Genomic DNA, 24,739 nt, shown 5'->3' with positions numbered 1-24,739 from the left:
CTACTATACAAATTGTTCCAGCATCCCTGTACCGAACCAATTTAAAAAACAGTTTTGTGATACTTTCCTTGTGACAACAGATTTATTGGGAACTAGTGTGCGTGGAAACAACATTATTTCCCACCACACCAGTGTGTCTGACCTTTGCTGTATGTAAGTTCCTCAGATCTGTAACTAAATCTAGAGGGGATCATAAGTCCATTACTCATATATGAACACAGTTAGGATTGGGCCACTAAATAAAAATAGAATTCTTCATATATATTGGAACGTAAAAGATTCTAGATGCCACTTCAGGGCTTTATACAATTGTTCAAAAACATTTTTTTCATCAGTGAATGTAGTGCTGGTGAAAAGATCTGGACTGACTTGCTCTTGCTGTTTATTTTTGAGGTACAATACGTCATCTCTCCTGCAATCTAAGCCATGTAAAGCATTCCACTATACTACCCCAATTGGTCACTTAAACATCTGGGAATAACATTAAAATAATTAAGAAACAACCTATTTCACATAAGTCATCAGTTGATAATGCCATAAGGTGACTACCAACCCAGGTTGGATTTGAACAGGGGACATAAGACAAAAGGTTCTATGCATCCCTACCAGATCTCTGCATTTTCCAGCTATGAACAATTCATGTGCATTGTGGAATTTCATTTTAAGATCATTGCAAGATTTAAAAAGTTAGTTACCATCATCCTTTGGCAGCAAACTATAGTTGCAGAATGTTGTGACTCTTCATGTATTCTGAATGCAGTGCAATATGGTATTGATGCCCCAGGTTGCTTTATGATCAGATGTATTATTTCAATAAGGAGGTTTTAAGATAGCATTAAATGACAGATTATATAATTTTTTGAATGTGATGTTCATCTGAATTTTATTTTTTGGTGTCTTGACTCATTGACTTGATATTCCTCTATTATGCACACACCTCTGGAGAGGTTTCTGGCCATGATTATGCATAGCATTGAGCTTGCGAATAAAACCACTACAGAAACTGCTTTACAGATTGCAGTATCATTTTCTCTACAATTGTCTCACAAATTTAAGAAGTTATATGGAGAACATAGTGTACAGTGACAGATTATACAATGTGCATCAGATTTTACTAAGGGTTTCTGGATTTACTTCTTCTGGTTCTTGGGGATTTATCTTTAGGACCAATGTAGTTTAGTATATATATATGAACCACCACTCGTGTTGTCCAGCAGTAACACACGGAAAGCTGTCTCTTTAATATGGATGACACACTGATTTTTCTAAGTTATCACCTCTCAATCTCTCATTCATCTTTACCATTAACTGCCGTGTTTCTGACATCCAGCCCTAACCTATCAGCAGCTTCTTCCAGTTCAATTGAAAACAGAGGAAATTTTTGGCTGGAGGTTCTTGTTATGTGTACAATGACTTCCTCATCTCCCAGCTGGAACTCAGCGATCAGGTGATCAAATCAGGGCTCTGGACACCTCATTTTAAACCCAGAACATTCCCTACAGCAACATAGCATAGTAAATCAAAAGTCAGGATACCTGTCCGCCATCTGAAAATATATGAGCAAATTATTATGTCCCATGCTTACTTTGAAAAATACTAAAATCCTGATCCATGCATTTGACTGCAGTGTCAGCATTCCTTTCCCCCTTACTAATGCCTTCCAAAATCTGCAAAATTTAGCCCTATTCTTTGTATTCTCTGCACAGAAGCTCCCTGCGGTCTTATGTATCAAATAAAGGTCTCGTTACTTAGTTGCTGTACTCATCATGACATTGCTCTCATTTATCATCCTGTTCTCAAAGCTGCTTCTATAAACCATTAGGTCTGCCGCACTTTCGACCCTTCAATTAGGAACTCACTCCCCTGCAATTCCCCACCCACCAACAAGGCTAACTTTGTTTCTCTATAAACTCCAGTTAAAGGAATGATCTGCTGCAGGTATCAAAACCACTGATACATGTTCCAGGACCAGACTTCAGTGACCAGAGCCAAAGGACTGGGCCTCAGTGCAAATCCACCGCGCACGTTCATTTCAGCTGCAAATGGAGTTTTATCACTCACCACCTTCAAGCCTCAATAGCGCGACATTTGAATGGCAGGCAGCAGGTGTTAACGAGAGTGTCCGATGTTTGTACCTATGTAAATAGCTTGGTAATAGATAAGATGCAGTAGAGGATGCTCAAGAATACCTAGCATAGTTTCTGGGCTTTATAGGACCAATACATTACAAATTGCTTCCATTGTGCAGCTTTTTACATCAGCTCGTAACGGTGGACACAAGCTGGCCCACATGAGGCAAAATTCATCGCGCACTGACAGATCTTAATATCAGGCTCTTCTTAAAAGTAAAACCTCTTACTCCCACGTCAGTGGAATAATAATAATAATAATAATTAATGGAGATATCCCATCTAGAACTGGAAGGGACCTGGAAAGGTCATCAAGCCCAGCCCCTGCCTTCACTAGCAGGACCAAGTACTGATTTTTGCCCCAGATCCCCAAGTGGTCCCCTCAAGGATTGAACTCACAACCCTGGGTTTAGCAGGCTAATGCTCAAACCACCAAGCTATCCATCCCCCATGGAAAAGATGACCTAAAAGGAAAGCAGAATACTGCAGCTAAGTACTGCCGTGAAAATCTGAGCTGTCACTCAGGCTGGTAATTTGATGCACTTGTCCCCAAAAAGCAATTGACCTAATTACTGTGAAAGTGTTATTGTCTGTTTCTGATTTTGTTCTAGTTCATGTTTGTGTTATTTCCAGTGTGCCCTGAGGTGCCTGCATGACAGACACTTTAAAAGGCAAAATTATTTGTGTTTAGCCCTTTGAAAGAGAAACAATCATCAAAGATCTACACCCAACTTCACATTAGTTACAGACTTGTGCATATGCAATTCTCTTTGTACCCCATGGGCCATGCAATTTGCTACTTTAACCTAGTAACACACTGTTTAAGGAATACAAGTGACTCAGGCAAAGCAATGGAGTCTAATTCTTCTTGTGCTGTGTATAACCCGCATAACTATCCTGAAGCGCAGGGCAGGAGCAGATCCCCTTACAAATGTACTGATCCATTGACTGTGATTGTTTATTCGTTCTAATTAGCCTTGGAATTCAGATATATAATTACATAGAATTAATTTACAGTGTGACATTTCTGAACAGGTAATTAAAATGTTTCATTGTTGATTAATGACGTGCAAAATAAATTATTAGTAATGTCACTGTTCGCATTATGATTATTATTACAATTTAGAGAAATTAAGGCCATTCACTTACATTAAATTAAACACGAAAGCACAGAGGTAATGTACTTTAGACAATATCTATTTACTCTGAGAGCGTATTTGATGCATGTATTACAGTACATTTGCTAGGACCATACATCACGGGAAGTGCTGTTCATGCTGGCAGCAGAAACCTAGCACTAATACATATAATATTCCTGTCCAATTCCTGCGAACGTAAGGGTAAGGTTTGCTGGACTTTATCACTCCTCCCACTATATAAAGCTCTTATAAAAGCTGGTACTGCTCCTCTGTTGATACCGAATGAAATTCAGGCTTAAAATTACATACTAAATGTTGAGACTAAATGCCCAAGAGAGGGACAAATCTTGTTCACCATCTTTGAGCAAAACCACCATTCATGCCCATGGGATTACTCACAACGGCAAGGTGAGCAGGGTTTACTCCCAAATTAAAGAGAAATGGAACACATTTAGGACCAGATTCTGCAAGGAGTCGAGGTCCCTACTAAGCAAAGCACCGAAATATGTGCTGGACTTGAATATACTAAACTTGATTTCAGTGGGATTGAAGCACATGCTTAAGTGCTTTGCTGGATTGGGGCTGTGATGAAATAAGCGCCCTCAAATTCCATCCACCTGTCTGACTGTTTCATTTGGGGAGTGTCCAGACTAGACTTTGCAAAGGCGTGAATGACCTTGAGTTAACTGGCAATCCATTATTGCAGGGTAAAAAAACACTAGTGAAGACAAGTGATGAGAGTTCAGGGTGCTTAGCCGGTTCTCAGGATTAGCCCTTAATGATTTAGCAGGGAAAGGGAAGAGAAGTAATCTATAATGAGGTGTGTAAAATAGCTCTCCAGATCTCTGCTTCTAGCTCGAAAGAGACTCCTCAGTTATAGCTGCTGGAAATATAAATAACTTAGGAGTACATAGTAAGACAAGTAACTCTAACAAGGGGGCACGTGGTGTGGTTTAATGGATACTGCTGCTTAATTACTGAGTAGAGAAGCAACCTGAGGCTGGGAACTGTTCTCAGATTCTTTCCTCTCTGGTGAGGGAGGCAGTGGAGTCTCACAGGGAACACTACTGCCCCTCTAACTAGCATGGCGCAGTCTACAATCCCAGCTGTAGCCAAGGCACGCAGGGTGGGAATATCAGTTAAAAATGATGGCTCAGAGCAAAGCCACAAATAAAAAGCCACAGATCAGCTAATATGCCCCTGAAATCCTGACACTGTGACAAAAGGTCCTTTCTACAGGCGAACAGACTTACCCCGGTCAAGGGGTGAGGGAAAGCCCGTACTTCGTAAGATTCTTCAGCAGAAGCTACAGTAAAAGAAGGTAACTAGTGCTTAATGCTGCTCCCAGTAAATCAATGGGAGCTTTGAGATGGAATGTAATGGGAGCAGAATCCAACCCTCCATGGACGTTTTTAATTTTTAAAAGTATTTTTTGTGAAGTCATGTAGTATTTACAAAAATATTCCTTCCACTATGACTTACTTTTACTGACTCCTACTCTATATTAATTACCTGTATTAGTGCATGCAAAAGAATGCCCTGTATCTAACAGCCACTTTTTGAAATCAGCTCACGTCATGGAGTTATTTTAGCACTGGGATAGCTATTGCCTCAGACCATCTTTCCAAAATGGATTCTAGATATTTTAACAATTTAATATGTCAAGGGCCAACTGCCCCTTCATTCCCTATGCACTCCCCTCATTCTACTGCATGCCTGTGTCCTTGAGCCAACAGAGTTAACCTCTAGGGAAATGTGACCTGCAATGATATGAATAGCAGGAGAAGAAAAGCTTTTAAAAATTTCATCTTCCAGTCAGATGACCTATCCAGGAGCCAGTGAAATTATATCTGAACAATATGCTCTTTAATGTCATCTCAACTAGATCAAAGGGGCTAGTGCAGTTTCGTGAAAAGGTCCATTTCTCTTCTGTAATCCATTCTTTTTAAACTTGAGGAAGGTTTGCATAATTGGGCTGTGCTACTTTGTTTATTCTTAACACAAAGCTAGGTTTTGCGTAGAAAAGCAGAACAGCACCATGAAGTTTTTCCCATCATCTTTATGCCGTTGTAAAAAAGTCTACCAAATAAAATTCTGCAAAATGCCCAAATTGCAGAATCCCATTTGGGGCCAGTTTTCTGTTTGTTTTAATTCACCAGATCAGGCAATGCAACACCAGTTCTATAGGTCTCAGAAACTGGATATATTGGAAGATTTGGTGTTATTTTCCCCCCCCATGTTACATGCATGAGGCAATACTATTAGCTATATTAAGTCTACAGTACAGTGCGGGGCAGTGGACCAGGCTGGACTGGGAGTTGGGAGACTTCTCTACTCATGGTTCCGCTAATGACCTGTTGTGCGACCTTGGGCAAGTCACTTTTCCTACGCTCATACCCGTCCTGTTTATGTAGACTATAAGCTCTTGGAGGTTGGGACTGTCTGTCATTGTATACTTGTACAGTGTCTAGGACATCTGAGCCCTGATCTTGGTTGAGAATTCTAGGCTCTACTATAATAAAATCATCATAAATAACAGAACTTGTGTCTTCATCTACATAGGGGAAAAAGTCTCCCCCATCCCTTTTGTTTTTAAGTCACCCACCATTGCACACTATCATAATAAATAAATTAGGGATGGTCTGTCCCATGTATCAGCTGTCCAAGAAAACTCATCCATTATCCATTGCAGCACATATCAGTTTCTATCATGAGGACTTCACAAGGATATTTCAGTTCAAGCACTTGAACTGCTATTGTGTCCGACAGTAAGCAGTATTTTTTTTTAAATAAAGCATTGACTGAGAAGTCCCCACTGAAATACTCTTTTGGAGGCTCCTGTGGTCCTTTGTGCCACTGAATGTTTGTTGGGAACATGAAATTAGCTTTCTACAATTTAAAACTGCAAAACTTTGCTCTGGGCACAGAAATATTCAACTAAGAATCTACAGCTTGTGAAGCTGTGAGAGCATGAGCCTCTCTCTCTGGAGGAGCATAGGTCCCATAGCAAAGGTGGCATATATTTTTAGGCCAGGTGCCAATGATCCCAGTGTCTCTTTGCTAAAGCAATATTGGTCAACACAGTAAGATATAACCAGTCCTGAAGAAGAACTCTGTGTAGTTCAAAAACTTGGACCTTCCACCAGCAGAAGTTGGTCCAACAAAAGATAATACCTTACTTACTACCTTGTCTCTCTCACATCGTGGGACCAACACGGCTAAAGCAACACTGCAAACAATAATAATAATAATAGTGACAATTTATGTTTGTTCAGTGCCTTTCTTCCAGAAGGATCCAAATGCACTTCATAAACCATATATAAAAGAATCATGTTGCCCATCCACTGTGTTTCGTTGACTGAAATACAGCTGTCTCAGGACTGAAACTCAATAGAATGCACAACAGCAAAACAGAGAAGCCTGGGAAAGAAAGTGAACACCTTATGCAGCTGAAACTATAGGGATAGCAAAACTGAACTTGTCTTGGAAAAGCACAGATATACTGTATGGCTGCCAACTGTCAAATAAAATTAAGGAAACTCTGTTGCCTGATTCAGGAATTTCCTAATTTGAAACTGTCTAGCTGCAATAAGCCCATGAGAGGAAGGATGTTTTTGTGGCTAAGGCACTTGACTGGGACTGTGCTGGGACTGAGACATTCTGACTGTGCCGGCATTCAAGGGGCTGGGCCTGCTAGTCCTATTCTCAGGATGGGAAGGAACCAAAGTACCATCTGGTCCTTTCTCTCTCTCAATCTCTCTCTCTCCTTTTTTTTTAAATTAATGTTCACGTTCTGCTGACTTTCTGTATTGAGGAAAGTTCAGCTTCGAAGCACTATTGGAAAGTAAAGCCATTTAGTTGTGTACTGGCTGCTTTTGTTATAAGCAGACGCAATTCACCCTCCTCACGCTGCCCCACATCTATGAGATTAACCCTGATTTAGGAACATAAGTGTCTTTTGGGCCAAGGGGTTACTTGGTTTCCTTTTCACCTTAGTTCTGTGTTCTGCCGAACTTTCATCCTTCTTAAATTATGCAGGGGCGGGGAGGCGTTGTGATGTGGATTATTTTACACGAGGGACTGAAATGAGACCACAAATTCATTTGGCCAATCAGGTGGACTTGAGTCCTGGCCTCCAAAGGAAAAAGACTCTTGCTTTCTTCATCAAGTTTTCACACGTAGGGACCACACCTCCTGGGCCACTGGGAAGAGTCCTGGATTAAAGGCTGGATGCGGAAGGTGAAGCAAACATTCCTATATTCCACTCTAGTTAGAATGATGGCAGGCTGCATCTTCTTACTCAAAGACTTCAGGGCTAAAATTTGAGAAGTGCTAAGGGGCCCAGAAGAACTCTGGATAATTCTCAACACTGGGATAACTAAAAGGAAGGATTCTCATTGTCTATATGCCTCATAACCTGTCTGTAGCGTGTTTGCAAATACTAAGTGTGATTGGATGGTTTAGGGGTCTTTTAATAGCCAATGTTTATTTCACAGTTTCAAGAAAAAACTCAGAAACTGGAAAATGCTGTGTAGAGGAGAGGGGTTTATCAAATAATAGAAATCCTCTTTCATTTGCCGCCATATTATTTTGAGGACAACTATGTCAGAGGTTGGGCTAAGATATCCCAGGGATGATTCTCAGATGATTCAAATGGCTTGAAAGCATTGACAATAGAGAAGTTGTCATTGGAATTGGAATTATAGTGTTGCATTCTGTTCTCAGCTGCACTTGTGCAAATTAGGTCCACATACTTTATGGTGGAGTTAGTTTTCAGTGAAGATATACTCCTTTTTTCTCCAGAATACATAATCTGCCTATTTTTCAGATTAAATAGAGTTGTGGCAAATTCTCCTCTTGCTGGGCCAAATTCAAGTGCATTCATTAAGATTTCACAGGGCAGAATTTGGCCCAAATAATCTGAAAAATGACAATGTGTCCCCTTAAAATAGACAGCATTTGGTTGTGAAACCTTTTATGTTGTATAATTAATTAGATACATGTTGTGCTATAATATTATATATTAGATGTAGCAATTATACTAAGGGTTTAATTATTCTAATGAAAGTGCCTAACTTATTTGTGTAATTCATTTGTTAAGTCTGAACAATGGAATATGTGAGTGGATTTGGCTATGTGTTCTGTATCCCCTGAAAAAATGAGACAGGACATCTCAAGAGATGATTCTGGTGAACAAAAATATTTAATAAGAAATATCTACAGTAAATAAACTCAATACTGGCAGATTGATCTAAAGATAAGGGGGTTTTCCTTTAGATTTTTGCTGTCACGTTGATAAAAGGGACACACATTTTTCAGATCTTTGCACACTAACAAATGTATCTCATTCAAAATACATGCAGTGAACCTACAGTAAGTGGAATTAAATTGTACGTCTGTACTGAGGATGGCAATCCAGCGATTTTTTTCTTGTTTGAATTATCTCCTGGGTGGTTGAGCACAATTGTAATTGAAACTATAATGTTTCATCTCTTTTAGGCTATTATTTATCTGAAAAGTTCATCCACTACTGTTCTAAATTCCTTCCAGAAATCATTTTCTTCCACTCATGTTGAATCCATCCTCTCCTGCATCAAAGTGGTCCTTGATTTTGACCTGGCTTAGATTTCTATTGGATGGCAATTCTGACACTTAAGTAAATATAGCATTAACTGGTTTAAAGAAATCTATTATGTGTAACTCTGTACATGATTGAACAGGACTTTCCATGACAAGGATAAATGTAGAGCTCAGAAGTTTTTTTTCCTTCACAGGGGGTTTTGTGTGAATATTTTCTTCAGTTTCAATCCGAGTTTCACTCCCCCAGAGGTTTGCTTTTAGTTTGGGGTTCAAATTAACCCCAAATCACAAAGTGAAACTCAGTCATATCACTGACTTTCACTTGATTTTCCATCAAAACCATGAATTCTGAATGATTTTGATGCAAAACCACCAATCAGCCCCACGTGTTTTGAAATAGGCCCTAATGATCTTTCCAACGAACCTGATCTGATTTCTGGGGTACCTAACAAAATTCCAGACTAGAACCGAATTTAACTGGTTAGTCTGGATCCAGAAATCAATCCCTTCAAATGTCAGATTTTGTCTCAGACCAGGCCACGTGTGAAATTCAGATAGGGATCCAACTTGGATGTCAAATGTTCCCACTGTTCAGGGAATGTTCAGATCTAAGGTTTTTGCTGATGCTCATCGCTACCAGAAATCTAGCATGTGTTTTGCATTTTGAGGGTGTTCAAAGATGATGAAAAAAGAACAAACTTTTTCAAGAGTATAACATGAATGCCTTGGGCTCCAGGCTGCCATGAAATACACTCTGCTTAGCTCAGGAAATGAGTGCAAGTAATGCTCTTTATAACATTCAAAATGCCTTAAGTGTTAGGACACAACCATATCTCAATATCCCAGCCTCACTATTTCCTTGGGGTACAGACATTAACCATAATATGGGGAATACAAGTTCTTGTACATATGGTGATGGCTGTTCTGTTATATGTGGGGTTTATCTGTTTCATGTGTTGTGATTCTTGGGGACTTGATCTTTCCTGTACTGAGGCCAATATATCAAGACCCGGACTATCAACCAGAGTGCATGGACATAGATAGGTACCTGCAGAGTGATCAATGCAAACAATATTGCATCTCAGACCATTATTTTCTGTATATGTCTGGTATTGGTTTTTGCATTACTCAGTTCTCATACACTGTTCCCCATGCACTATGCGTATGTCTGCTGTGGCTACCATCCCGGGGTGTGTGTTTGTGTGTATGTATGTGTGTGCATGCATGCATGTGCTGCTGGGCATATGCCCGGGTAGCAAATGGATTGCATGTCACTGGATACTATCCATTTATAAGCAATTTCAAATCTGTTCTCACATAATATTGATAAACAGAAGATAAACTATTTTACTCACCCATGAAATCTGACATTTCCAAAGACAGTATCAGATACTCTTCCTATGTACTTATAGAAAGCTAGATTGCTGGATAGATAGAAGTTTGTTCATGCTGAGCGGTAGCCCCTAGCTTCTGAGCTTTCAAACTGAGGCTAGGTCTACACTACCCGCCTGAATCGGCGGGTAGAAATCAATCTCTCGGGGATCGAATTATCGCGTCTCGTCAGGACACAACAATCGATCCCTGAATCGACGCTTTTACTCCACCAGCGGAGGTGGGAGTAAGCGCTGTTGACGGGGAGCCGCGGAGATCGATTTTGCCGCCGTCCTCACAGCAGGGTAAGTCGGCTGTGATAGGTCGAATTCAGCTATGCTATTCGCATAGCTGAATTTGCGTATCTTAAATCGACCCCCCGCTGTAGTGAAGATCTGCCCTGAGACAGGCTGATGCAAACGGGTATATGTTTTCCTTTCAAATACTAAGAAACACAAGAGCTGCACTATGTGTCACAGGATTACTTTTTTTTTTCAAATGGAACAATAATCTTGCAGGGATTGTCCAAAATCCATGCAGAGTCCCCAGTGCAGAAGCTTTCAGTGGGAACTTAACATTAGCAGATCTATTTTTACAAACACGTGTTGCTGGCCAGCTACCTACATAAAGATGTCTGCAGAATGCCAATTGTTCCTATCAAAAGTGTGGAAAAAACTGTGCTTTTGCAACAACTTTAATGGGAGAAATTAAATGGGCATACTGTGTTGTGTTATAAACGGAATGCTTCTTTTTGTCCAAATCACGTCCCCTCGTGGGACCCTCCACTCTCTGAAAAGCAGCAGGCTTCAGGATCAAGAGTTAAGCTTGTCTGGGAATATGATGAAAGAATATCAAGAGCACCAGTTAAGCATTTTAGCAGCCAACAGACCTCTCTTAAATCAGTCTTCATAGATAAGCTCAGCTGCATGTGTGCATTTGACAGTATAACTCTGCACTAGGACTAGAATACCAGGATGTTTCTCTTAAAAGTGGACAAATCTCTTTGACTAACTCCATCCTTCTTCTAACTGGAGCTTTTATTTGTGTCTGGATTGTCATCTGGGGAGAGTGAAGAATCTCCTTCGATTTTGCTTTCGGAGTATTTTGACTTGTGTGAAACTGACAAGCCAGAAAGTGGGAAAGTTAGAGACAAAGGAGAAGTGAGGGGTCCCAGAAAGAGGGTGGAGAGAAGGAAATCAGAGATCTCTATTGCCTAGAGGAACAGAAAAATCCCCAAGGAAGAAAACAAAAAGAGATTGAAGAGAAATAACAAGGCTAAATAAGATTTAAAGGACATCCTAGGCCAATTTCTAGATGTTGGACTTTCAAAGGATGTTCAAATTCTGCATTTGGATCCTCGCATTGGCACTTGGGTGCCTAAAAAGGGCATTTGTGTGTCCGTCTGAGCAGTGGGATTTTCACATCCCAGTAAGGCTGCCTGCAACAGCACTGTCTCTTCCAGAGCGGTCCCTCATGGCCAGAGTTCTCTTTGCAGCAATCTCCCTCTATTCTTCCTCTTCCGGACCCTTACAGATTCCCCAGAGCCTTTCTTATACATCCCTCCGGCCTCCACTTGGAGCTGGCTTCATGCTCGCAAACAGTGCCAAACAGTCCCACCAGTAAAGTCCATCACTGCAATCCAAAGGCTCATACACCACCTCTGGCTCTCCTGCCATCTCCATAGAGCTCTTCCCCTGCCACAGCTTGCTCATCACAGGGGTCACCTTTCATAGCTGCCGTTTAGCCTCCTGGCTCTAGCTGCCTGTTCTTGCCAGTGTCTCCCGTGTTCTGAGGGCGAGGGCGGTCTGCATACTGCCCCTCTCCAGGCTGGCTGGAATAGAGGGGAGCCCTGACCCATCCTAAACCACAGGGCTTCCAATCCGGGGCCCTTAAAGAAACAGCATCCTGAGGTTTCCCCCCAGCCAACTCCTAATTCCCTAACTCCTTCTTCTCTTCCATTACCAGGCCATTTCCTGGGCCTTTGTTCATTCCAACTCCCTGGAGCTGGGTCTTCTGGCCCCCTCTACTCTTTAAAGGCTAATATACCTTGTTACAGGTCCACATTTAAAAACTGGGCTAGGTTAGGGTAACGTGGGCCGTGGATCTAAATGCAAAAGAAAGACCATCAAACACACAAGGAGAGAGATGTTTTGTACGAAAAGGGGGCTGAGGAGAGTGGAGGACGGAGTGCTCAGGTGCGCCTTTGATCAGGAATAAAAGCGTCTGCTTCAAGGCAACGTTATTTCACTCTAAGGCAACATAGGCCAAATTCATCTCATTGGTGACTCTGCTGGATTCAGTACAGCTACAGGGATAAACCGGGTCTAATACTAGAAAAAGCTCCTCCTTCACCTGCCTGAATTCAAGGTCCTTGTGTTTCCCCTTCAAATCCAAGGACAGCACTAACACCTCTCCCACAGAACAAGGAGTGCGGCGGAACGTCCTGCTCCTAGTGCTTGCCAGTGATGTAATCAGCTCTTGAAGAGGGGACACAGAAATGTGGACTCAGGTCTTGGCAATCACCAAATGTGAAGGAGGAACTAATTTCTCAAACACTGGCCTGAATCCTAAACTTCTAAGCGAGGCCAAACTCCAGATGAAGCCAAAGGGAGTTTGACCTGAGTGAGGACTTTAGGATTTGGCCCACTGTGTTTTAAAGCACACACACACACACACACTTTCTTTTTGAAATCCACAATTTTATTCCATTACTGAGACCACGGTGCTGCACTCCCATCCCCTGTCTTTCAACGGTTACTGATTAAAGTCTTTTTTGCTCACCTTAGAGTGCAAGACGAATAACTGTAGCCAAGCTGGTTGCATGTCTCAAAACAAAAACTGAATTTGTAAGTGCTAGGGAATGTCTGCAGTGTGGGAAGGGAGAGGTAATTGACATTCCCTTGGGTAAACCTCTTTAAAAATTCCGGACCTAGTTCCTTTGGATTTATTGTCAGTAGGCACAGAATATGATAATGCTTATTAAAAAAAAAAACCCCAAACCAATCAACAACAAAAAACATAAGTTCAACTCCCCAGTGTCTCTGAAGGCTGAGAAAGGCAGAAGACACGGTGACCATGACCTTAGTTTGATCTTCAAACTATTCAGTAAAAAATGCTAGATTAGTGCACAAAGCTAAATGAGAACGCAAAAGGCCAATAAAGGGCTTCTAAATGGTCCTGAAATAAACAAACAGTCTAATTAGTGAGCCCAGGAATCCCTCACACAGAAAGGGCTAAATATGCAAATGAGGTCTAAGAGAGAAGATTAGCATTCTACAAACTAGACGAAGTGCATACGCGCATAGGATAGCGCATTTCTTTATGATCTGACGCTGCCACACGTCTCCCCAAGACTCTGCAGTAAGGCTCCATTACCTGCGGCGGGGGTGCAGTAGTACAGAGCAGATTAACTGCTGACTCCCCTGGGCTTGCCAAGATTTCCAGAGAAGTCATTAATAGAATTTGCGTGGCACCCCACTCCACATAATGTTGAGAGAAGATAGCCTGGAGAGGTATCCTTCCCACTCTCCCAGCACACGCTGTATGTCTATACACACTGCTGCATATACGCTAGAGACACATTATACACACCATAGACTTGATTAACCCCTGCTGTCACAAGAGGACATGCAAGGAATGACACTTTGTTATTTGCCACCGTCCTCTTCCTGGCTTCTGTCTGAAATGGGCAGCTTTGGGTTCCAGCCAGGGCCCCACCAGCAGAAGCCAATTGCAGGAAAGTAAATTCCTATCACTTATCCCAGCCCTTCACTGTTGCTGCTGACAACAGGTTAGTCTTTCTGAAAGCAGAACTTATTTCTGGACACAAGTGCTGAGGTTTGGCAAAATATTTTTAACGGTGTCGTATTTAATCCAGGCAATTCAGCTTCAGGGCCCTGTGTTTTTGATTTTACCCTTTGAGAGGCTACAGTGAAGGCTTGGATATTATTTATTCATTTAGATTTACACACATACACACACACCCTCAATAAAAAGTATCGTTCTCTGTATTCTAGATGCCCCAGCCATCACCTAAGACTGCCCCAAAATGAATATCCAAACAAATACTATAATCCAGCAGCAGCAAACCAGCCAACTCAGAATCTCAAATCCCCTTCTTCCAATGGTTCCTCACTCTTACCATTCCTTCCTGTTTCAAATGCCTGGGGAAGAAGACGGCTTTGCAGTGTGACCTGAATGTCATCAGACTGAGGCTATTTTGGACCCCGGGGAGTCGTAGGGAGTGAATTGCTTGAGATCTGCCCTTCGTTAATGTGAGTAGATAGATCAAATTAATTAATTCAAATGTTGATGTTATAATGATGGAGCTAAGTTCATTCCCGAAGCCAATGAGGTGATGCCAGGTATGAAATGGTTTACTGTGTTTGAATTCTCTCAGCTGCATGCTTTCTTTCGTATTCAGTCTTCAAAGACTGTCTTGGCTTTCAACCTGTTACCATTGGGGTTAAAACACAGGCAAGTGACTGCTGACTTTTGCTCCTGAGTTTGCCTTGAAACGAGCCTCCCTAACTAAACAGTATGGCAATTTGCCCCTGTGCTGAACTGCAGAATATCTCTGAACAATGACATTGAAGGTCACCAGTCTACTGGTAGGTGCTGTTTTGTTTTTATAATTAACAGTTCCCTGGTATTTTTCAATATTTTCCTCTTCCAATCATTCAACCCCTCATTCACATGGGGGAACTCACAAGTGAAACTTTAGGTTTCCATCCTGGCACATTTGTATAGATTTAATGTTTCTAGCATCAGACTGCAGAGCTTTTCAACATCATGGATGTCTACCAGATCTTCAAGAGGGACCTTATGGAGTTGACTCCTCATTCCTCTCCAGTATAAATCTTTTTTGGTCCCTAAGTGCCTTTTAAAAAGGCTCTCCCCCCTATGAGGACACCATAAAAATCTACCCTCGTTGTTCTTGTGTCTACAAATGTAGTTAGGTGTTTAAGTGGCTTAAATGCTGATAAAAGCACAAGGAGCTTGATGAATCTGAATAGCTAATTTTTCAGGAAGTGATCCAGGTCTTGCTTATGGCAATGTGTACTTGGCTGACTGATTGGAACACGGTGTTAAATCTGTTGAAGTGAGGAAGAATAGCACTTAAGAACATCAGGTGCAATCTGGCTAATAGACTCTCAAACTGTGCCAGTATTTTCTGCACCTTCTTGTCTCTTTCATCCTTCCTGGATCTAAACTAAGGGGCTTGAGCAACCCACTGCTCCAAAGTTCTAAATTTGGTGCATGCCTCCAGTTATAAGTGGTTTTGTATTGCTGAGATCATGGGTTATGTTTGGGGGAGCATTAATACTGCTGATCCCCAGTGATATTTCAGAGCGACTGCTTTGCACTGCAGCTGAAATACCAAGAGGCTACCACAATATCATGTCTGTGAATCAGAGGTATTTTTCCATGTATCAGAAGCACAAATATAACTGTGGTAGCCTCCACGTAGCCTGATCCCCACAATCTTCTACATGACACAAAATGCTATTGACCAGGGTCATCCAACCACTGGCCCCTTTAAGGCTAAGAACTCCTGGAGGATGGATGGAGGAGGACAATAAACCATGGGAATAAATTGTGCCCTGTTTTCCTCCCACAACCCCCAGAAGGCTTCTTCTCATAGAAGACACAGAAGGCATGGGACCAATGCAATATTCTGCTGTGTGCATGTGTGCACACGTGCACGGTGGGGAATGAAGATCCTGCTCCAGGGACCTGTACTTCCTGCATTTCAGTGAGCACAGCTCCAGGAGGGCTCTGTGCACCCCAGTGCAAAGGGTGGTTTTGGAAGCAGGGTGAGATGGGCTGGATAATGGATCCATGGCTGTGCGTATCCACCAGGAAACCATTTGTCCTGTGGAAGGGGGGGGGGTGTAGGGAGGGAGACACAGCAACCAAGAGGGCTACTGCAGCAGTTAGGTCAATTCACTCCCTCCTCAGAAATTGCACTAAAGAATCTCTCAGAACGTCTATTGATTTATTTATTTCTGTAAACATAAAGGGCCTGAGTTGGCAGTGATGGCACCCATGCAGCTCCAGCTGAAATCAAGGGGAGATTTGTGTAATGCAGAGGCTGCAGAGTTGGGCTCGATGCAGGATGCAGTTTGTCTCTGCACTGTTGACCTTTGTACCACTTTGCAATCTGCAAAGGAACACAACATTCTGTGGGCCCGTGGCATAAAACAACCTGCAGTGCTGAAAGGCACCTTCCAACTGAAATACCCAGGAACACCTTCCTCCGCTCCAAAACATGGTACCGTTCTGTGGTCCTACAGATGCCACGTATACGGGTGCCTAGGCCCCAACCTCTAGCTGACTGAGTAGCGAATGTGGAAATGCGTCTGGGTGCCTGTCCTTATGTCCAACATATGCTCACACGTGATTCCTAACCTAAAGTCGACAATATAATTCTGTCACATCTGACATTGAGTTGTACAGTGATCCTGGCTGGGCAATTGCTGTCATTTAAGTTCTGTGTCCAGCTTCCATTCTGATTTATACTTTTGTTTTTATCCCATTTTTCTGACTCGTTTTGGTAGGGTGGACAAAATGTTCTCACTCCAGACAGATGACAGTTTGCCGATAAGAGGTGCAACTTATCACAAACAGCTTTGTGCTCTATTTTTCCCTCAAATGCTTAGCCTGTTGGAACAGCTTTAAAGTCTAAGATGATATTGTGGGTCTTCCCCTTGAAGTGTTTTCCTTCCTCTCTTTCATACTTTATGGCTTCAAGAATCAGTCCTTTTAAAACAAAACACTTCAATCTTTTTCCAATTCTCTCATGAATATTTTGCCTTAAATTAACTTTAAAAAAAAACAACTTTCTTTTGCATATGGTAATAAAATAAAAGCCCTAGATAAGTGACCTTTTGAAAGCTTGATGTTCCTTGAATCTAACTTCAGAAATCATTTGTCACAGGTACAGATACCTGCAATCAGAACTACCTGTTAAATCTTTCTTCAAGCAATTATATGATAATTTGAGCAGTATTCTCAGTTGCAGCTCAGATTCTTTAGTTTTCTCATATCGAATACGTCAGGAAAAAAAGAAATCCTCAAACTTGTTCTGGTTTGAAAATCCCCTTCTTTCTCTCTCTCTGTAAAAGAAAGAATAAGGGAAGACAGGCTCAAAGAGAAGTGGAGAAATGAGAGAGGAAACGACAGTACAACTTGCTCTGGAGATGAGCCCAGTAGGTTAACAGGACATTATAGAGTTGGTTTTAGCTCAGCAAAACAGGACATTCAATTAGTGTTGGATGAATCATTTGTAATTAATAATTTAGGCCAATTAGATTTGGGCCTCTTTAAAAGTTTCAACCTTATTCAATGAGTTTCACCTCCTTTTCTGTTTGTGAATTCTCTGCAAGCACAGTGCGAAATCCTCCAATGTATTCATTGTTCTAAATTGTTTGCTGACTACTTTGGCAAATAATTCTTAGTCTGCAGATTGTTTGTGCATTGTGAATAGTCATTATTAGAAATTCACATTGTTTCAATTGCTTCCATGACTCACATGATATGGCTTCTTTCCCCCGACTGGACAATTTGCTGTATGTAACTAATCTCAATTTCAAATTGCTTTTTCAAGCGTAAACTTTGAAATCCACAATTCAAAAATTCACTGTTATCAGTTAATTGTGCAATTCAGAATTTGCTTTTGAATGTATATTTACATCCTCATTGTAGTAAATCATGTATGCTCAAACGTTCACGGAAAGGGTTGCAACAGAATCAAATTGCCATTCAAATTGGATTGAATATTCATTAATAGAGTGTTGCATTGTTCACCTGGCTCTGCACTCAATAAGCAATTCTTCACTTTTTATATTACAGCACAATAGTGTTCCTTGGTCCATAGGAGCAGGTTACTAGAAAGGAAAGGAAAGGAAAAAAAGGCCAGTTTTGTGTTCTTGCTGTAAAATACGGGTAAAGACAGCTCCAGTGACACACATTTTCTGGACAGCTGCGGAACTAAAATCAACCAAACTTTCCCATATCAAAGTGACTCGTTTATATGGTTTATATTATTACTGAAGCTTTATTTGTCTGATCCAGTCTTCTTGCCTCCCTCAAGGGACCCCCAACCTCTCCACACCCCACATTCCTTCTGCTGCATTAAGGCCGTTGAGGAGGAAAATATTTGGGCTCTGGAAGTAGGAAGCGTAAGCTGAGATTTTCAAAGGAACCTAAGGGAGCTAGGCACCTAGTTCCCATTGAAATTCCTTGAAAAACCACATCTATGAGCTTCCAGCAATCTTTCCTAATAGCACTCCTATGGCAGCTGAGGAACATTTTTGCTAGCCGTAGCCATTTGAAGCCATTTTTGCAAGCCTGGCTAATCAGAGATTTACAGGACATACCAACCTAAGTTGGTGGTACACCTCTACCCCGATATAACGTGACCTGATATAACACGAATTCGGATATAAGGCAATAAAGCAGTGCTCCGGCGGGGGCGGGGTTGCGCACGCCAGTGGATCAAAGCAAGTTCGATATAACGTGGTTTCACCTATAACACGGTAAGATTTTTTGGCTCCCGAGGACAGGGCTATATCGAGGTAGAGGTGTACTAGAATGAAAGGAAAATTGAAAACATGGGGCCTTCACATGACCTAGACTTCGGTTTGTAGCCTAGCCTGGAAAAGGATGGGGAGAGCTCAAATTCCTATGACTCTTGGCCAGTCTCCTCCCTCACCTTCACACACAAAACAGGGCTCCTATAAGCTCTTGAACACCTTTTATGTTGCCTGTTCTATCTTTCAAGGTGACAAAATACTGGCAGGTTGCTTTCTATCATGAAGGAATAAAATGAGTGGAAATGTTGACTGCTTTGAATCTAATATATTTGGATCTGAACAATCTCAGACAGTATCATTATCAAACCATTGTTGCCCCATCCCAAACAACGACATAGTCCAAACCCAAGGACCCAAACTTCTGCATTGGCAACAGTAGCTGGGAGACAACTGGTGGGTGCAATTCCACTCACTTCAGTGCACAGGATTGTACCTGCTTTTCTGCAGTCCTGAATTTGGCCCTGTGGTTTTTGGTTGTTTTATTAAAGAGGTTAGCCAGATCATCTCAAGGTCCTTTCCAGGGTTGGCATTCAGCAATAAGCATATACTATTACTTTCAGAAATACATACATAGACTACAATTGTATAGTAAGAAATTCCTGCTTTGAAGAGGGATGGTAAAAAGAGAAGCCATACAACTCTATCATAGTGCAGTGTGTGTGTGTGTGTGTGTGTGTTCGAGGGTTAATTTAATTCAGAGGTTCAGGGGCACTGTTCCTAGATGCCACCAAAAAAATGTCTGCATCTAAGCAATGCTAACCTTTCCCCCAAATCCTTTTAAACCTGACCTTGGCCTTTGCTGTTTCCACGCGCAGTGTCCCAATGGGCACAGTGCAGCTGCACACAACCTCTGTAGCCAGATACTTAGCCTTCAGATTCACTCCTCAACAAACATCCGCAAACAGTTTGCAAGGTCAAACCCCACAGCAGCACAAAGGAGCCTTCGGGGAAGCCTAAAACGAAGGAAGGGTGAAATACAAGTCGAAACGCACATACTGCAAACAAAGGTGCCTCTTTTACACAAGACTTGGTTATAACCCTGAAAGAGGACAAATGGCAACTATTGTCTTTATGGGCTTCATTTTCTCCCGACCCTGGGAAAGCACAGCCCAGGCAATTTCTGCACGCTGGCTACATGGTTCCGCAGTGAAATGGTGCAGCTAAGCTGTGGGAGCAGCCTGCATCCACTGGAATAGATTCTTTGTGCAGCTTCATACATCATGTGCATCAGATATGATTTCAAAACTATATCAAAGGATTGGCTTTCCTGTGCCTTTCCAGGTCCCAGTGTGCACTGAGGCAATTGAACAAGACACACTCACTTTTTTATGATCGAGTTATCCCAGTTTTGGTAAATAAATGTCTGCATCTGTACTTTTCACTTCTGTCTGAGGGGAGATATTGCATTCCCCAGGCTTTCAATTTTTCATGCTCCTTTGGGGAGTGTGTGTGTGTGTGTGGGGAGGGGGTGTATCTGAAAAAAGGAAAGACTAAGAGTTGAAAGAACAAAAGACAGAGAGAAAAACTTCTGTCAGCATTCCCCCCCCCCGCTTTTATCATAAACCAGTTAAATATTTTTATTTCTCTTACTCCATTTTTCTTCTGCTTTAACAAAATAAATGGTGTGAGTTTAGGGACCGATTGAACAAAGCAGTTGGGCATATGTGAAGACTGGTGTGTCTGTCATCTTCCTGCTCCCTGTTCTTCTTTCAGTAGGCGGTATGTCTTGCTGTTGTCCTCACATGCCTTACCCTGCAGCCCACAAGATTGCACCTCAAGTATCAAAAATGCTTCCAGGCCCTCACTTAACATCCCCTGCTTGTACACGATAGAATGCCTGGAGTCTTGCATGGATATACTTGTTGAAACTCACATATTTTCTAGTTACATCAAGGCTTCAAGCAATAGGCTTCAAGGATGACAAAGGGGTGCGATGGAAAAGGTTCATCAGCATAGACAACTTAGTCCTCACAGGTCAGCTGAGGAACGGATAGAATGGGGTTTCTCCAGTATTTTCATAAGGTATAGTCTGAATATCATATAAAGCATAACTTCATGCAACAGGGAGAGGTGTATCTCGATGTTCCTCCAGTATGCAAGCAACATGCTTCTTTGGAGTCCCATGCAGTCTCTGCACTATCCCGTTTCCTTAGGGACGGACACAGCAGACTTGTAATGTACTGTATCAATAATTGTCAGAAACCCTTCAAACTCTCCTGATAGAAAAGGTGTCCCATTATCTGAAACAAGGCTCTCTGCGAGGCCAAACATAGAAAATAAAGTGATTAGGCGAGAAATGAGCTCCTCTGAGCTGCCTTGTGAAATTATGAGAGCAAAGGGGCAACAGTCAACAATCAAGGTGCCAGTTGTACCCAGCTGCAATTCTCTGCTATGGGCTGTCTATGACTACCAGTTTCAAAGGGGCCAGAGGAACAGTAGTTCTATGCATTGTACAGGCTAAGCATGACGTCATATGATGCTCAATGTCTTAGTGCAGCCCTGGCCACCAAGCAAAACTAGGCAGAAATTCCTCCATCTTTGTAACTTCTAAATGACCTTCATAAGCCACATCCAGGACTGCTTGTCGCATTGCTGCTGGAACTATCACCCATGCTCCTCTGCATAAGATACATCGAGCAGCACGTCTTCACTCGGAACTCAGAACACATTTTGTAGAATGTAAATGATGTTTACTTAAGGACTGGGTTGGGCCAACCCACGTGTACAGCATGTATCACCTCGCACAGTCCAACATCCTGAGAAGTCTGCCCTAAGTCAACTGGCATATCTTTCAGTAAAAAGCATATAGTGTACTCTGCCATTTCTGCATACAAGGGTGCCTATGTCTTGAAAGAGCATGGGCAAGTAAATAACCCTGACAGGTGTTTGGGTGACTTGTTCTTAAAAATCTCCAGTGATGAGGATTCCACAGCCTCCCTTGGAAGCCTGTTCCAGAGTTTAACCATGTTTATAATAAAATAGATTTTCCTAATATCTAACCTAAATCTCCCTTGCTACAGATTAAGCCCATTGCTTCTTGTCCTACCTTCACTGGACACTGAGAACAATTAATCACCATTTTCTTTATAACAGCCCTTAACATAGGTGAAGACTTTCAGGTCCCCCCTCAATCTTCTCTTCTCAAGTCTAAACATGCCCTGTTTTTAAAAAGTCTTTCCTCATAAAGGGTTTAGAAATCCAGAACTATCATGTTTGTTGCTCTCCTTCCATTAGTCCACCTCTTTCCTAAAGTGTGGTACCCATCTGACAAAGCTGTTTCAACAAGAGGACCCCGAAGAATGCCTGCGCGTCATCATATATAAAGAAACTCTGGACCCATCAGCCTCCCCACGGTTGCAAGGCTGTGACTGCCACTCCTGAGAGGGGTAAGCACAGTAGAGCTAACAACCATCAGCTCAGTTTAATGGAGGACTCTCAAGTAGTTCAGGCTCTTGATCAAATGAGCCAGGGAAAGACAAGGGTCTGTGTAATGGACATTAGGGATGGATGAACTAGTTCTTATTAAAAAAAAACAGTGAAGCGCATAGCTGGGACCAGTTTCATATTGCAGAGGAAGATGGGGGTCCTGTGGGATATGGTATGGGAGCTCTCCGATGATTCTGAGCCACAAGGTGCAATAGGCTGCACTATATATTGTCAAAAAGAACAGGAGTACTTGTGGCACCTTAGAGACTAACAAATTTTTTTGCGGATACAGACTAACACGGCTGCTACTCTGAAACCTATATATTGTCAGAGGAACTTATCATTCTTGTTATTTAGAGAAAACAAAACAGCCGGGCTCATTTCAGGATGAAAAAAATCTGGAAAAGGCACAAAATAGGCAATGTTAGGTACCTGTTATTGGTAGTTTTCAGATGACATCACATACAGTGGAGATATTTTTTTAAAAAGGAATAGATATAAAAATGCGATATGGTCCCTTTAATGAATTAGGTGTTCTATCACCCAGGCAATGGGCCAAATTTTGCAGTGGTTAAATGCAGCTTGAATGTAAACTGGTCTCGAATGGCCTAATCCAAAGCCCATGGAAGTCAATAGAACTCTTGCTGTTTACTCCAATGGATCAGACCCATGATGGACATACTATAGATGGGGGCTGGTGGTTACACGCACGGCTTTGGCATTCAGTGAGTGGGCAAAAGGAATGTTATTGACATATCCAGGGGCTTGATCCTGCCCCCACTGAAATAAATGGCCAAGCTTCCACTGATGTCAGTGATGCAGGGGTAGCTCCCAAGAGGTGGTGGGTGGGACACCGGAAAAGCAATCCAAAGGAAGGTGCAATTAACTCAGTCTATGAAGCCACAACATATACACCTGCTCAGGGGAAGCACTGCCAGTAGCAGCATGACGCATGGCCGCCATATAGAATGCTGCACTGGGAGGAAATGGATCCGCATTCACGTTGCACTCCCCATCAGTACCCAGCCCAAGCCGGGGGAGACGAATGATCCAACCAGCGGAAGAACTTAGGGTGATGAATCCTGGTCTCATGCCCCCTGAGGCACATTGCGCATAACTAAGATGAAGGGAGGAAATATCACAAAGGATTGCAAACTAACCCCTCTTACACATGGCAAGTAGGAGAAAAGGAAAAACACTGAAAATGAAAGATTAGCATAGCATGTGGTTCAATGTTTATAGTGCAGACCCTGCTCATTTACTCTAGTGTAAATGGAATTACTCCAGTGCCATTACTCCAATATCTTCCTGCAGCTATTTTCAGCTATTCACATGGAATCACATAGGGATGTAAAGTCAGAGCATATTTTCCATAACCTCCCCTGAAAAGTGTGGGGATTGGGCAAAGACATATGGTTAAAGCTCTTCCGAAGTTGCTGCGCTTAACATTCCCTCTTCCCCTTAAAAATAAAATAAAATAAAATCTGTTCCTCCATTTCTCATTGGAAGACAGCAGCGTCCCATAAAACGTTGGCTGCTCCTGAGGGATGAGATGAAGATTTCTCCTGCTAATTATAAAAATGCCAGGCAAAAACCGGCCCAATATGATTTCTTACATTAAACAAATTTTATAGCAGTGAAGACTTTTAGTGGCACTATTTGCAGTTCTGGCCTTTTGCCAGCCTGCTGTCATTAAATCTGTCGATTTTAAGTATCAGCTGCATTTATTCAAAGGGAATATAAATAAGACTCTGAAGCCTATTAAAGCAGCCTCCCTGCTTGGGCTGGTTTTCAAGATGGTGGACTGATGGCCATCATGAGTGTTTATTGAGAACTTTCCCATATTCCCCAATTAGTGCTGAGCACAAGTAACTCAGCACCTCCCAGGACAGGGCACAGAGTCACTCCAGATTTACACAGAGAACAGAATTGACTCCAGTTTCTTTTACTTGGCTATAGGTTTATTATTGAAACTGCCAGTATTTTCACATTGAGCGAAAGCTCACCTTAAATTAAAAATAAATGGCATTTATTTAAGTCCCTACTGGTACTTGAGCAAATGGTTGGATCCTGCCATACTTTAACCTTTGGCTGTCTGCAATGGTAAAAAGAGTGGAGGAAAAAAACCAAACCTGAATATTATATAAGACAAGGAGATGCTTTAATGTAAAAAGATGACATAAGTCACCATTCATGAGACATTTATATGCCATTAGTCACACTTTCTCAAGACTGTGACCTTTCTGTGTGAAGAACTTGGATATGCCTAATTATAGAATCCCAGACCCATGCTATACAAATGTCCCACACCACAGAGAAGTGTGCGTAGGTCAACAAAGGCAGAATCTTCCAGGAATATGACAATACAGGGTTGTGTCAGTAGGGTAGGCCCGATGCAAAATTGTCACCCGTAGAAATACATGGTTAATGACTCATGATTCAGAAATGAATAGGAAGCAGGAATTACATTGACAGTCAACTCATGTATTTTTTTTTT

General features: G+C 41.9%; 1 long non-coding RNA gene across 18 annotated transcripts in view; it reads left to right on the top strand.

The window, feature by feature from the left end:
- Positions 1-24,739, top strand: part of LOC117886349 — a 100,540-nt gene that overhangs the window by 35,296 nt on the left and 40,505 nt on the right. For 14 of the 18 annotated variants that reach the window (XR_004647930.1, XR_004647929.1, XR_004647928.1 and 11 more), the window contains exons 5-7: positions 14,395-14,493; positions 20,701-20,838; positions 22,051-22,202. This is a non-coding gene — a long non-coding RNA (uncharacterized LOC117886349). The remainder of the gene's footprint in view (positions 1-14,394; positions 14,494-20,700; positions 20,839-22,050; positions 22,203-24,739) is intronic. The other 4 variants (XR_004647933.1, XR_004647927.1, XR_004647921.1 and 1 more) reach the window with 3 other exon arrangements.

Source organism: Trachemys scripta, chromosome 12, assembly GCF_013100865.1.
Source record: "Trachemys scripta elegans isolate TJP31775 chromosome 12, CAS_Tse_1.0, whole genome shotgun sequence".
In the NCBI taxonomy this organism is placed as follows: Eukaryota; Metazoa; Chordata; order Testudines; family Emydidae; genus Trachemys; species Trachemys scripta.
Note: the sequence above shows the minus strand (reverse complement) of the source record. Positions and strands in the feature narration are given on the sequence as shown.